The sequence below is a fragment of the Lycorma delicatula genome, chromosome 10, assembly GCF_047948215.1.
Source record: "Lycorma delicatula isolate Av1 chromosome 10, ASM4794821v1, whole genome shotgun sequence".
NCBI classification, from domain to species: domain Eukaryota; kingdom Metazoa; phylum Arthropoda; class Insecta; order Hemiptera; family Fulgoridae; genus Lycorma; species Lycorma delicatula.
In genome coordinates, this window is record NC_134464.1 from 30,530,450 (window position 1) to 30,546,248 (window position 15,799).

General features: G+C 27.9%; 1 protein-coding gene across 1 annotated transcript in view; it reads left to right on the plus strand.

Moving 5' to 3' along the window:
• The window catches only part of LOC142331443 (D-beta-hydroxybutyrate dehydrogenase, mitochondrial), a 367,681-nt gene that overhangs the window by 225,570 nt on the left and 126,312 nt on the right, over positions 1 to 15,799 (plus strand). The gene's annotated exons all lie outside the window — the stretch shown is intronic.

Genomic DNA, 15,799 nt, shown 5'->3' on the forward strand with positions numbered 1-15,799 from the left:
TTGCAGTTATTTTAAATACCGTATTTATTTGAGAAAAAAGTTAAGTCACTTAAACTGAATAAAGAACCATGGTTGATTTTCATGAATATTTGACTTTTGGTAATTTCATAAAAATGTTGTTGGGTTTTTGTAAAAATTGAAGTAAAAAAATTAGTTTTTATTTTTTTGTTTTACATCAATAAACATTAGTTTTTGGATAAAATCTGCGTACCAATAACGACATATTTGATGTATGTTATCAAAGATTAAATCTTTTATAAATGTATTATCCCCGGATTCAAATGAGTGTCTCAAAGATATTTAGAAATTTCTCAATACTGGACACAAAAATTAATCAAAAATTACATTGATTTCGTAAAATCAAAACATTGATTAAATTTAGTTATTTTATGTAACGTTTTTTTTTTTTCATTTGATATTTTGAAATAAAAAAAAGGAGTCTTGTAAAATGCTAAGTATCTTTTTAATTTTTTTTTGTTTCATAATTTACAAAAAAAAAAAAAAAAAAAAAAAAAAAAATAGCAATAATAAAATAAACTTTAACAAATTATAATAATTAAATGGCTTAGATGTAAAAATTAAATATTATATTTATCTTAATTTCAACTTTTATTAATAGACCCTAAAATTAACTACGAAAAATTATCCATAATTTTGCGCCAATTTCAGTGCACTAAAATATTATAAATTCATTGATTAATTTATTATTTTTCTTTTAGTCAAACTTTTCATATGAAGATCTGTTTTTATTGTAAAAAGTTTCTTTCATTTTATATTTATACAATTTGTGTAGGCCTACATTAAACGTGCTGCATGATTGCAAATTGTCTTTGTAGGCTTCTCAATTTTTTATTTAAATTTCTTCTGCTAATTTAGAAAAAAATTACTGTATGATAACTAAAGAAACTTCCTCCAAAAATTGAAATAAAAAAAGATCATTAATATCGGTCCATTTGATAAAGTTTAAATATATATAAAATGTTCCAGAGATTATATTGTTAAAATTTGCAGTTGTATTCTTATGTTTAAAAATAATTAAAAATGTTAAATATAATAAAAAAAAAGAACTTTAATAATGTGTTCATACCGAAAGTTTTAATGGTTTAATAATCTATTTTAATGATTTTAATATTTATTTATTTATTGGTTATTTCATTTTTGATTAAGTTAGAGCTACTTAAAACGTTTTTTTTTTTCCTTTTTTGGCCTACAATATAAAACGCTCTGGTACTGCGCTTACGGGAAACGTAATTTATGAGGAAAAATTTATAATTTTACATAAAATTTAAAAAAAGGATTGATCCTACTATCGTGTATAAATTTTGAAAAATCCCTGTAAAATATCGTAAAATAAACACAAAAGCTACACAAATATTTATTTTTATAATCTAATAAAATGTGTAATTCAAGTAAATTCATGTAAATGATAAATTAACAATAAATAAATAGTATTTTTAATAAAAACAATAACGCTGAAAAATTACGTTGAATATTTGTCTGTCAAATAGTTGATTTTATTCCTGATTAACATTCCCCGGCACGGCTTCGTCCGCGCTATTTGGTTACTGGCGTTTCCCGTCGTGTTCAGGAGATGAATAACCGGTCAGCCGTATTTTCCGGACGGGATTTTTTCCCATCCAGCCGGTGGCTCATTACGAAAACAATAAATTATACAGTATTAATTCACTATTAATTTTCTCTCTTTCTTATTACCCCCAGAATGTTTACCACAATTCAAACCTCACAAGTAAAAAAAGTATAAATAAATAACCTTAAACTTCTTTTAATAAATTTATTGTTGTTTATAATATCGAGAGCCATCATCGTCTATCGAAAGATATCTTCTATATCGATCGTTGTTTATGTCAATATCGACTATTATATTATTAAATATTATGGAACTAATAACATGTAAACACTCGTGGGACAAATAATATTAAATTGTGAAATTGTCAGCGAAATCGGTTAAGTAGTTTTTGAGTTATTAGGGCACACAAAAAACCAAGATTGTCTTTTATTTATATATAGATTTGGTGGTGTTCGTAAAAATATAAAAAGTACGTAAATGTTTATTAAATAAAAGCCAATCTTTGCCGACAACTTAGCTTTATTAGCTAATAATGTCGCAGAAGCCAGAATACAAAAAAGAAGTATAGAAGAACTTGCGAATAAAATTGGACTTAACATTTAGTCCATTTTAGAAAAGACTAAAATGATGGCTACAGATCCTTTAGTTATTAATTCTGTGAATATTAATGGAAACAAAGTAGAACTTGTAGAAAAATTTAATTATCTTGGAGAGATCATTACTTGTAATTGTAACGAAAAACAAAATTTGACCGAAAGATTTAATAAATTATTTAAAGTGCTACAAGTAACCAAAAATACTTACAACAAAAAATCGCTCTCGATTAACACTAAAATTAGACATTACAAAACTGTGGTTAAACCAGTAATTTCTTACGCGAGGGAGACTTTATTTAGATTAAATCAGAAAAATAGGACTGAACCTTTGCTTAAAGTTGAACGCAGGATTCTTAGAACCTGCATAAACAGAAAATATAAACATAAAAATCAGTACAGATTATTGCCTAAGAAATTTCTGTACGAAAAACTTGGAATCCTTAATTGATACTACGAAAAAGAAGCGAATTTCTTTCTGCGCACACTTGTTAAGATTACCGCAGGATAGGATTATTAAGAGAATTATCGATCGATTTTGGTATTTAAAAAATCCGCCATTATCGATCAAAGAAATTAAAGAAGACATGCAAGAATTAAATTTGATTAACGAAGATTTACTTAATAAATCCGAAAAATTAAAATTTGTTATTAAAGATCCGAATACCAACTTTAAAGTAAGAACTTTTAATTATACAAAAAGGGTTTATTCAGAAGAGGATCGTAAAGCGAGATCATTAAGAATGACTAAATATTGGGAGAAAGTAAAAGGTAAGAACTTAAAGGCCAAAAGATCGGAAAAAAAAGACTTGAATTATTCTGACTAAAGTGGCCCTTTGCGGCCTTAAAAGTAAAAAAAAAGCCAATCTCCGTGGCGGAGTGTTTGCCTCTCTCTCTGGGATCTGGAGGTTCTGTGTTCGTGTCCCGATCGGGCATGGAATTTTTTCACACGGCACAAAAATTTAATTTCATTAGATGTAGTTATTATATAGAGTTACAGATAGAATAAAGTTAATGTAAATGTGTTAATTGTTATTGTGTATTCTCTCCAACTCAACTACGGATAGTCTGTACATTTATTCAATGTTCCGATGAAATAGACTGATAGATGTTAAATTTTGTTAACAAAAACAGAAGTAATAAAATTTCAAAAAACAAAATTACCGATCAAATTACAGAGAACCTCATTTTTTTGTTGCGGTTGGTTAAATAATTTTTCAAAAATAGTTACATTTAAATAATTTTTACGTTTCTTTTTAGTTTTTATCCCATTTTAATTAGCTAATTAAAATCTAGAATGTAATGGTTAAAAAAAATTGATAACAAAAAAGAAGAATGTTTAATGTGGTATGGTGTAAATGAAAATTTGAACAAAGCTATTCGCGTTCGTCTGCATGCGTGCGTGTACATTTTTGTGTGTGTGGTAATAGATATTTTGAAATTGGAACAAGTATGTGTCTGAACTAAGAATTTACTACGTGTAAACTATTTAAGGTTGTTAAACTGTAGTTTGTATAGATTACATACGTATAGCTGTAGCAATGTTATATTGTAAACTACTGTTTTATAATAACATTACAGTAGCCTGAATGTTTATTCTTTTGTTTTGTATTTTCAACTTGTAATACTTGTTAAAATATCTACTATAACAACAATGTTTAGCATAACAAAAAGGCAAGGTTAATCTAAGTTAAATAAAAAAGTATTAGGGTGGAGCACTGCCATTCCGGGCTTTATCTACAGGTCTCAAATCCGTAGAATAAATTAACCGTTTTCCTTTTTATGATACACTCCCATTAATGTACGAAATGGGAAAGAAATAACGAACAGAGGGGAATGTTACCTCCCACTTATTAACAAGAAGCCGATAGTTAAGTCTTATCTAAACTTTCCCCTCCGTTATTTGTTAATTTTCAACATCTATTCCTCAAGTTTATGTATATGTGTGTGTGTAAGCGCGCGCGCGTATCCTTGTACTGGTAATAAATGAGTGCAGAACATTTTTAGATCCCTCCTCTCACCCCATTGTATTTATTCTATCACACCCTCTCTTTCTTTTTATGTAACTTCTTTTGCTTGTTGTATATTAATAGGCTTATATACATACAATACAAACCATATACTAGAACAAAACAATACAATACAGTATTTCTGTCATGGTAGATAATTTGCTCGCATAATTTTCAGTAAAGTACACAAATCGATCGCAACCCTGTATTGTTTAACATCGTTTGTGCTGTTCGGATAACAGAAAGAAAACAATAGCTTCCCTTTAATCAAAGAGTAACAGAATAATTATCAGTAAGCCGATTTTCTCTCATTACATCCCTTTATATAATAAATATTCACGTAGATATTATATTTATTTATGTATCCATTTTGGTTTACAGTTTCATTATGTTTTCTGTATTTAAAAATAAAAATAAAATATTACTTTATAATTATAAAATCGTTATTAAATTTATTAATGAAATTTATATGAGTTTTTACTTCCCCTTGTACGAAGTAAAGGAAGTATTGTGATCGCGAAAAATTTCGGTTTTCAGATTTCAACAGAAATATGCATAATGACCATCCCTGAATCCATATTGACTAGTTTCGACATGACGTCTGTACGTACGTACATAAATATCTCGCATAACTCAAAAACAATTAGCCGTAGTATATTGAAATTTTTGATTTAGGACTGTTGTAACATGTAGTTGTGACCTCCCCTTTTGATTGCAATCGACTGAACCAGAAGTGTCCAAAAAAGCCCAAAATCCAAAAACTTTGAGTTTTGGACATTTTTAAACTGCAATAATAAGTTCTCATTGAGAGCTTTTCAACGATATATATCGTAAATAGTACTTATTTTCATTGGTTCCAGAATTGTAGCCAAGTAACGTTTTAATTAATGAAATATTTGGATCTTACAAGGGAAAGGTACATCGGTTCAAATCAGACTTCATCTTCTTTTTTTTAAACTTTTTCTATAATTTAAATGTAGTTATTGATTGTAAAAAAATAAAAAATATCAGAAGTCATGAAATAAAATTTTATGTACTTTTCATTTGAAAAAAAAAATGTGTATATGTAATTTAATAGGTGTACAAGGAAGTCATGTGGTGTTCACATCAGATATTTTTATATTAGTTACTTTAAACTAGTAAGATTTACTCTCAACTAAATGAGAGTAAAGAAAGACAGAAATTGATATATTACAATAAAAACTAAAATTAAGGGTTAAAAGAAATGACGTCATAATACAATAATAATACGTGTAATGTGATTCGTCTATCCGAATAAGTAAGTAAGTAATATCCGTGTAAGTAAGCAAATAATAAATAATTTAAGAATTCAGGAAAAATCTTTTGAATTATTTTGCTTTATTTTCCGTCAAAAATTATTTGAATTGTTTGGGGTATACTTTTCTTTTTTTTTCTTTTGAGTTAATCCTTTAACTACTGAATATTTGTTACATCCTGCGTCTTTCAACATTTGCTTTATATTTTAACCTTTATTTCCCTAATATATATTTTTTTATACTAAATAAATTAACCATTGATGTATGACCCACTAACCTAGTTTTTATTTATTTAAAAATTTGTTATACGTCTCTCCTTTCTTTGATTTGGCATAAAGCATCTTCATTTGTACTTCATGAATTCATTAAATTTTTAAACAGTCTTCTATAACAGATAACGATTTCAAAACTTTTATTGTATTTATTTTATAATTTATTTGCCTTTTCTATTAAATTGTTTTTTGTTGTTTTTTTTGTTTTTGCTTGATGAATTAATTTACCAGTGAAACTTGTAGATAAGCTTATACGTGGGGATATGGAAATACAATTTTTAACGTAAACAAGAATTAATTATTTAAATTTATACTCCAAAAGAAATAATTGAAATATGTTCAATTCTTCCTCTCTGTCTGTCTCTTTTGTGTGCATGTGTGTGTATATAACACACACACACACACACACACACACACACACACACACACACACACACACACACACACACACACACACACATATATATATATATATATATATATATATATAGAGAGAGAGAGAGAGAGAGAGAGAGAGAGAGAGAGAGAGAGAGAGAGAGAGAGAGAGAGAGAGAGTATACGTATATAAACCCGCCGGGTTAATCTAGTAGTTAAATTCAGAATTTAGCTGATTTTCGATGTCCTGAGTTCTAAGGTTCGAGTCCTTGTAAAGAGAATTGTTTTTATATGGATTAGAATACTAGAATGTGGATACCGGTATCCTTTGATGATTAGGTTTCAATTAACCATATTGGGAAGGCAAACGTAAAAACTGCCAGAAAAATTCAAAGGAATTGGAATATCCAAGGGTCGAACACGATTGAATGGCTAATTTTGTATATATATATATATATATATATATAGCACATCATGAAGTTCTCTTGGGACTTTCATAACTTATTCTACATATGAAAATAATGGAAAAGGTTCATAGAAAACATACGTTCTAAAATGCTTCGTTTGCGAGTTATGTATGGTTAATGAAAGATTTCGCTCAGATTTCAGATACCTCAGTGAAATGAGGTCGTTGTGTGAAATTTTTATATCTTAATTAACGGGCAGATTTAGTGATTTCTTATGGCTTTTGACCTGATAAATTGAATATAATAGGTCGCAGAACCTATCTGCAGTAGTTTTTGAGAAATCTGGAAGTAAAATCCCTGTTTTTTTTTTTTTATGTTTGACTTAAAATAAATTTGTTAAATGTTTAATAAACACGTAAAACTTTTAAACAAAAGTTTCTGAGAAAATTTAATTCTGAACAATATTTTCAAATATGCTGAATAAAACAAAGAAATTTATAAAAATTCGAATTTTATTTAGAAGTACAGTACACTAGACCAAAATTTACCAGTTTATAATAAATATTGAAAAGTGAACCTGCCATTTTCAGTACATTTTTTGACACGTTTCTGTACTGCATTTGTTGCTCTTTTTAGTTCTTCAGGGCTGTCCGTTAGGTGCTCACCGCATCCGTGATGCGGACAATTAATTTCTTACGAGAATGTATTTTTTTTTTTTTGTATACCATATTTTTCATCTATCCCCAGACGCAAAAATCTAAAGGTGTTAGCTCAGGCGATCTTGATGGCCAGAACCACCAAGGAGGTCATGGAGGTCCACTATAGACCTCCACGACCATTTCTCAGAGAAATGATGATTCCAGGTAAATGGAAACGGTAGAATAGAATTGGGGAGGTTCGCCATCGTGCTGGAAGTATACTTTACGTCTCGGCGCTAGAGGAACATCTTTAAGCAGTGAACTTGTTCATATGAACTTTTCTATTATTTTAACGAGTAGAATATTTTATGAAAGTCCCGGGAGAACTTTGTGTGTGATACATTCTGTATTTATTGAGTGTAATATATATATATATATATATATATACATACAGAATGTTTCTAAAATGGTGGTCTGGGTATACTTTTTCGGATTCTACTTGTAAAACTAAACAAAAAATATGCTTGGGAAAAATTGAAATTTTTCCTTCGTTCTCCCTCTGTCCGCTATCTTGTTATTTTTAAATAATAATTTACATCTCAAGTTCGGATAGACGAATCACATTAATATTTAGTAAGCGTCTTGGAAATAAAGTTTTAAAATGAGCAAAACTCAGGACTTAAATACCTTTGTAAATTACAAAATGGCGGCCATGTTTATTTTTCAATCCGTTATATCTCCATAAATATTAGTTTTATCAAAATTTATGTTATTCACCAAAATATTAAGCCTATCATTTTGATCAAAATTATTTTTTATCTTTGAAAATCGGTTTACAAATAGCCAAGTTACGGCAGAAAATTGATGTTGTAATTTTGTGTCTGTTTTCATGTCCTCCGTAAAGTGGAGGACATTCGATGAAATATTAATTGTTTTTATCTATTGTTAATTCTCTAGTATTTTAAATTAGTTTCAAATTAAGTAATAATTTTCTCACAATACTAAACCTAATAATTATGATATAAAATTGCAACATCAATTTTCTCCCATAACTAAACTATTTGTTAACCGATTTAAAAAAATAAAATATAATTTGGTTCAAAATAAAAAGGCTTAATATTTTATAAAATAATATACATTTTTATAAAACTAATATTTAAGAAGATATAACAGATTGAAGAATAAATATGGTCGCCATTTAGTAATTTCCAAAGGTATTTAAATCCTGATTTTTTGCTAATTTTAAAACTTTATTTCCAAGACGCTTACCAAATATTAATCTGATTCGTCTATCCGAACTTGAGATATAAATTATTATATAAAAATAACAAAATGGTGGAAAGGCGGAGAACTAAGGAGAAATTGTCATTTTTCCTAAGGATATTTTTTGGTTAATTTTACAAGTATCCGAAACAGTATAACCAGCTCACCATTTTAGAAACACTCTGTATAGTCTTAGTCACTATATGTAATATTGGGTGTATATTATTGAGATTTCTATTTAAAAAATAATTTTCTATAAAATATAACTTCCTACATATAAACACTACAATAAATTTTTATAAATATTTTAAATTAATTATAAGAATGACAAATACATAAATAATTGTGTTTATAAAGAATAAGAAAAATAAATATCCGTTCACACCTGTGTCGTGTGTGACAAGTAACTTACTTTCTTGTAATATGAAATTACATTTTGTTATAAACTTTACTTCGTTATAACATTTGTTTGTATTATGTGTAACACACACACATGTTAAGAAAACTACAAGTTTTGCCATTTTAATAATTACAACAGTTTTGTAATTTAATGTCAGTCATGCAAACAGTAGTGGAGTTTTAGTATTATTATTTTGTCCTCATACACCAGGTGAGAAAAACTACATATTTATTATTGTATGGTAGTATATTGTTTAAAATATAAATAAAAATAAAAGCTATATAGTAATGTAATGTAGTATCAAACCTCAGCTGAAATTATTTCAACAATTTTTTTAATATTATTATTATAAAGAAACAGTGTATTTAATAATAAGTTATAAATAAAACATATAAAATGATTTGTTAAATATTTCCCTGTATCATAAGATATTTCGAAATATAATTCTGAAATACTTAAACGTTTTCGTGGGAATAGTAATGATTGCATTGTTCATCATCGTCATTTTTTTTTTATGGCAGCGATAATTGTTCTGTTTTAATTTTCTCACGTATTACAATGCAATTTAATTCTATCATTATATTTTTGTTTGATTTCCAATTCTAAGACTTTTTTTGTAAAGAGTAATTTTAATTGACTAATTTATTGTAATCCCTTTTTTATCATTAAACATATCTACTTTGGTTTTGAATATAGCATAAAATATTATTTGAAACTTGACCATGGTTACATAACTATGGCACCTACTCGTTGATTTAGCATTATAATGAGGGTAATCAATTAAAATCTATCCATTAATGAACTTCCTCTTCATGCAAAACACACAGTTAATATTTAGTTATAGTTTTAATAAATTTTTATAAAATTAGGTTATATTATGTACAATATACATTTATTATAACTGAATTTCCGAATTTCAACAACCCAAACGTTTATATTACTCTGATCATGTTCTACGAAAACTTTAAAAAATAAGAAATATTTGTAATATCAGAATTTTTTTTATTATACATGCTTCATAAGCAACTTTAAAAAATGGGAAGTGAAACATGGACGATGAGAAAGGCAGACAGAAAATTAATTGAAGGTTTTGAGATGTAGGTGTGGCGCAGAATGGTAATATATCAAATAACAAGACCATTTAACAAAAAAGAAGTATTAAGGAGAATTCGGAGAGAACAGGAAAATTCTAAATGTGATTGAATATATAAAAAGGAACCGACTAGGACATTGTATAAGAATAAGGTGTTTATTAGAAGATGTGAATGAAAGGAAAGGCAGAGGAAGAGTTTTCAAATAATGGTTAGGATAATGGAAAAAAGAAAATATGCGGAAACAAAGAAGTTAGCAAAAGATAGAACAAGGTGGAGAGCAACAGCCGTGATAGTATCTTTCCTAATGGCAGAAATGAATGATATTTTCATTATACTGACTGATTCCATGGTTTATCTTATGTTTTAAAGGGATGATCTTCTTTTATTCCCTTTTAAGTCTTTTTTCCAGATAAATGAGTAGAAATCTTTTTAAATTATCTTTTTGTTACATTTTTGGTTACATATTTTCGTGTGAAAATTTTAAAAAAATTATAAAATTTAAAAAATAATAATATACATTCCTTAATTCTAGAGAGTCATAACTCATGTTCAATAATAGTTTCTTTATTTAATTTCACTGTATTATTTTTCATATTTTATCAATATGTAGGTTTTTCAACTATTGCGTGGTGCTTTTCTCATGTAGGCTCGTTTAACAAATTTTAATTAAAATAAAATTAACTTAAAAGTAAATAAAAAAAACAAAAAAACATTTTTAAATAATATTAATTTTTACTTCCTTGTACGAAGTAAAAGAAGTATTGTGATCGCGAAAAATTTCGGTTTTATCGGTTATTAAACGGAATTATCCATTTTGACTAGTTACGGCGGGACGTCTGTACATGGGTATGTATCTCGCATAACTCAAAAACGATTAGCCGTAGTATGTTGAAATTTTGTATTTAGGACTTTGTAAAATTTATTTGTGTACCTCCCGTTTTGACTGCAATCGACTTGACCAAAAGTGTCCAAAAAAGCTCAAAATCCAAAAAATTTGGATTTTGGACTTTTTTTTAACTTCAGTAATAAGCTATCATTGAGAGCTTTTTTAACGATGTATCATAAGTGGTACTTATTTTCATTGGTTCCAGAGTTATAGTCAAATGAAATTTTAATTAATGAAGTGTTTGGATCTTACAAGTGGAAGCCAAATTGTTTGAAATCCGACTTCATCTCCTTTTTTTAACATTTTTTTTTTTTTTTTTAATTTAAATATATTGATTTATTAATAATTATTAACCTCTGATTGTAAAAAAGTTTTACAATAAATAATAATTTAATAATAAAAAAAAATTATGAAAAAAATATCAGAAGTTATTAATGAAATAAAATTTTATGTACTTTTCTTTTAAAAAAATGTGTATATATAATTAAATATGTGTAAAGTAAGTCATGGGGTATCCATATCAGATTTGGTGAAACATCAGATTATTTGTTTTCATTTTGTTGATGGTTACATCATAATAATTTTTAAAAACCGTAGGTTTAAATAGATATAAGACATACATTTATTTAAAGACTAATGAAGGGAATTTTACTCTAGCCTTATATATAACTAATATTTTAGCAATTGTATAACTTTATTAAAGAATTGGTGGCTCGTCTATCATTTTCAAACGAAATAAGTTTAAAAGAAGTGCAGCAAAAAATGTGTATATGTAATTTAATAGGCGTACAAGGAAGTCATGTAGTCTCCACATCAAATTTTATTTATTAAATTTCGAATTTTTGAAGTGTGTGTAACCAAGGAAAAAATTATTAAATTGATGATTTTTATTTATTTTTTTTTTTTTGCACCAACTGCTAAACGCTGAAATTAATTTATATATTTTTTTTAATTTTTAAAGTAAAATGCGAAGTGTAAATAGGTTCTATTGTAGTGTAAAAAAAGTATTATTGTAAGAAATTTTTTTAAGAAATATATACTCGTACATACAACATATAAATTAAATTACGTATGCATATTATGTGAGGAAAAGAAAAATAAAACGACATTTTACTGCGAAGCTAGTGTTTACAGCGTGAAAAATTGGAATAATCAGATTTCTTATAATTTTTTAACTAGTTCTTTTACAAATGCCCGACTAATTTTAATTGCTTATTATCTTAAATACTTTCAGTTTAGTTTTTTTATTTTATTTTATGAAATTTCACATTTCGGTAGTGAAACGTTTGTTATTAGATCTTTTTGATTATTTTATGAAGTTGAGATTGTGTGTGAAATATGATTAACCGAATTACTCAGATACTCGTCCTCTTAATTAAGCTGACAATTAATGAACTCCAGTTATCGTTAAATTTAAGTAAAATGTGGATTCAAATCCAATTAAAAATACAGTAATTGTATCTCTAACTGTTGTTATTTATCTACGGCTTGTAGTAACCGCTGTACAGCTCATCGACTTAAATGTTATATCTCAAACGGTAAAATTAATTCTTTATCTAACCAGTCACTCTTTGACTTCCGTTATTAAAATAATAATTTAAGACGTTTTCACCATGTTATTAAAGCATATTATTTTATTTAATTCTACATAAAGTAATATGAGAGATTCAGTATTAAAGTATAATCGCCTTAGTATTTATTACGTTAAGCAAATTCTATAGAATTCATAGAACTTTAAGAAATACCATTACAAAATATTTTAACTGTGTACTGATCCTAATATTATAGTTAAGATCAGTTCTATGATTTAAATGAATTGTCAAGTAAATGTGGTAGTGCTTCAAGTAAGTGTGGTAGTTCGAACCCGGAACTTCAGGATGAAAGGCCGCTTTCATCCTGAATTCCCGGGTTCGAATCCCGGTCAGGCGTGAATTTTTCATACGCTAAAAAAATTACATTTTATATTCTTATTCACATGCTTCGAGTTTCTGTAGTGAATTTCGTCAAGCAAAAAAAATAATTCAAATAACACATTACTAAGTAATAATTTCTTAATAAATTTGTTAGTAGAAAATGCTCAAAAACCGTGCTCAAAAAAAATTGATGTGGACACCACATGACTTCTTTCTACACCTATTAAATTACATGTATAAATTTTTTTAAAATGAAAAGTACATAAAATTTTATTTCACTAATAACCTCTAATTTTTTTCGTATTGCTTTTTTTATTGTTATTATTAAATAGTTATTTATTGTAAAAGTTTTTTACACAGATTAATTATTAATAAATCAATATATTTAGATTAAAAAAAAGTTAAAAAAAGGAAATGAAGACGCATTTGAACCGATGTGCCTCCCCCCCCCCCCTAGTAACATTTATATATTTCATTAATTAAAATTCTATTTGGCTATAACTCTGGAACCAATGAAAATGAGCATCATTTATCTTATATTATTGAAAAGCTCTCAATGAGGGCTTATTAGTAAAGATAAAAAAAGTCCAAAATCCCTCTAGAGATTTTGGACTTCCCACTTTGAAACAAATCGTCCACGTCCTTTCGATATTTCTCGTCAATCGCAGAAACTGATCGTCCGCTGCGAGGTGCGTCCTCAGTTGTCGCTTTACCAACTTCACATTTGTGAAATTTCAATGCCCACCTATTCACAGTACTCTTGTCAACAGTTTCACTACCAAAACCGCTTTTAAACGATGAAAAATATTCGTAGGATTCACATTTTCTGCTGTTAAAAATTCGATCACTGCGCACTGTTTTTACCGTGTTGACATATTGGCCGTACTCGACTCCATTCTAACTGCTACTGAAAACAAAATTGGTTAACGGATTTCAACGTATTATCGCAGGTTTTATTTTAACTATCGTGTGCTGCCCCGCTCAACTCGATAGTACCATTACCTTTTCTCTCCGTGTAACACGCTAGTGTGAACAGTTTATCAGCCGAGGCCCGTAATGTATGGTTTTTTCTAATGGATAAATCTTCTTTGACTAAACGTTAAAAATTAAAAATTAACTTTGATATCAAAAAACGAAAATATTATCCCATTTTAATATCCTTTATTACAAAAATTTAGAGAGTTAGATCATTTAAATATCTAAGTGTATGGATTATCCAAACTGCTGCTGACTAAACGATGAAATTAAAGCAAGTGCAAAAGTAGCGAGTCAAACCTTTATTAAAATGAAGAAAAGAGGTTGTCGATATAGAAACGTAAATCTTTTGATCCCAGACGTTATGGATTTTTACCGTACGTTGTTATATGGTGTGAAGACTTTGCAAAACTAAGCAAATATGAGGAATACTGAAATATTTTTAAAATGGTGGTATTAGGAGAATGTAGAGATGAGTTTGCGCAGAAACAGAAACTAATGTAGAAATGCTTTCTGCGGAAGATTTGCTTCTAGATGATCTAGATGTTACTTCTAGATCAACTGGTTTCGAGTTTAATTTTGCTATGAATGTATGTTTTTTTCACTATAATTTCATATATATCATTCTCCTCGTTCAAATAACTGTAACATGTCCAAGGTTGTAATATTAAAATATAAAATTATAATTGAAGAATAGAGAATCAAGAAGTGTGTATCGAAGAAGAAATTCTTAGTCGCGTAATCTGAGAGATTTGTATGGCTGTAATGATTCAGATTTTTATTTTTTATTTATATTTTAATTTAGATTTGTATTTTATTTGCTGCCGATATAATTAAAGTTCTGTGATTATTTTCAAATCTAGTTTGAGACTAAAAAAATAAATATTATCACTAAATAGCCACATTTACCACGTATATGGATTACAGTGGGTTTACCATACTGCCGTACAACAAGAGTATGTTTGACTTAGTGGAAAAGACACCGGGAAACTATTTCATTCATCATTTCTGTTAAGCACGGCCAGTGCTGATTTACCTTGGACGAGGCCCCAAGCAAATCGATATTTTTGAGGCCCCCTCCCCCTATCAGGCCCCCCCGGAAGTTCCAATTGCCTATTATCCTACAAAATTTCATTTGATAAACATATAGGTTATGATAACAGAAATAATCACACACAACCTGATACATTTTTTAATGAATTTTATTGACCTTAATTTTTCGTTTGAATTTTTAAATAGTACGATTCGAATACATACCTTGTATCTTTGACTCAAGCAACGAAACAAGATGCTTCAATAATCTCTGCCGGTTTAGACAAAGACGAACAAAACGTTTGACCAAGGCGCCATCTCTTTGTTACACATGGAAATGACGCGCGGGAAAAAATGGTTTTGCATGACAAACCAATTTTAAAATATACTGTCATTGTAATCTACGCTATAAATGTAAATGAAGCTTTTACATAATTGAAGATAGCAATTACAATTATACATAAGTTATAAAAGTAATACATAAAGTATTATAAATATATTCTTTATTTTTTGTTAATTTTACTTTTATTTTTCAAAATGTTTTACTTCGAGGCCCCTCGAAGTGACATCGGTGTTTTTTAAATTATATAAAATTCTTGCCGGTTTTATAAAAATATTACGATTACAGCACATAACGAAACACAATTATTTATATTACAAAGCAAGTAAGGTTTAAAAATTAAAAGTAATTTTCAAGTGTGACAATAGGGGGTTTGAAATTTTAGACTCTACAAAACAGCTTGGGAAGTTCATTAGCAACGATTACAAGATTCTTTAAGTAGATTTTAATTTTGTATATTGTTCAATATGAATAACATCTTCCCTGTATTGTACTTCTCTTTTCTTATCTTTAAAGTAGAAATTTTATGTATATAATAGTTTTTCAACGAAGTATAATCATAAAAATGTTTGCCAACATTATGATTGATTGATTAATTTATATGATATTCCGGAAGTATGAAAATATCCAATCCACTTTTCTTGATTTAAGTCCTGTAAGCAGATACTTCCCTTCTCTGTTATAGTAACTATAACTAAGCTTGTTATACGTAATGGTGTATAAGATAGATCCGTATT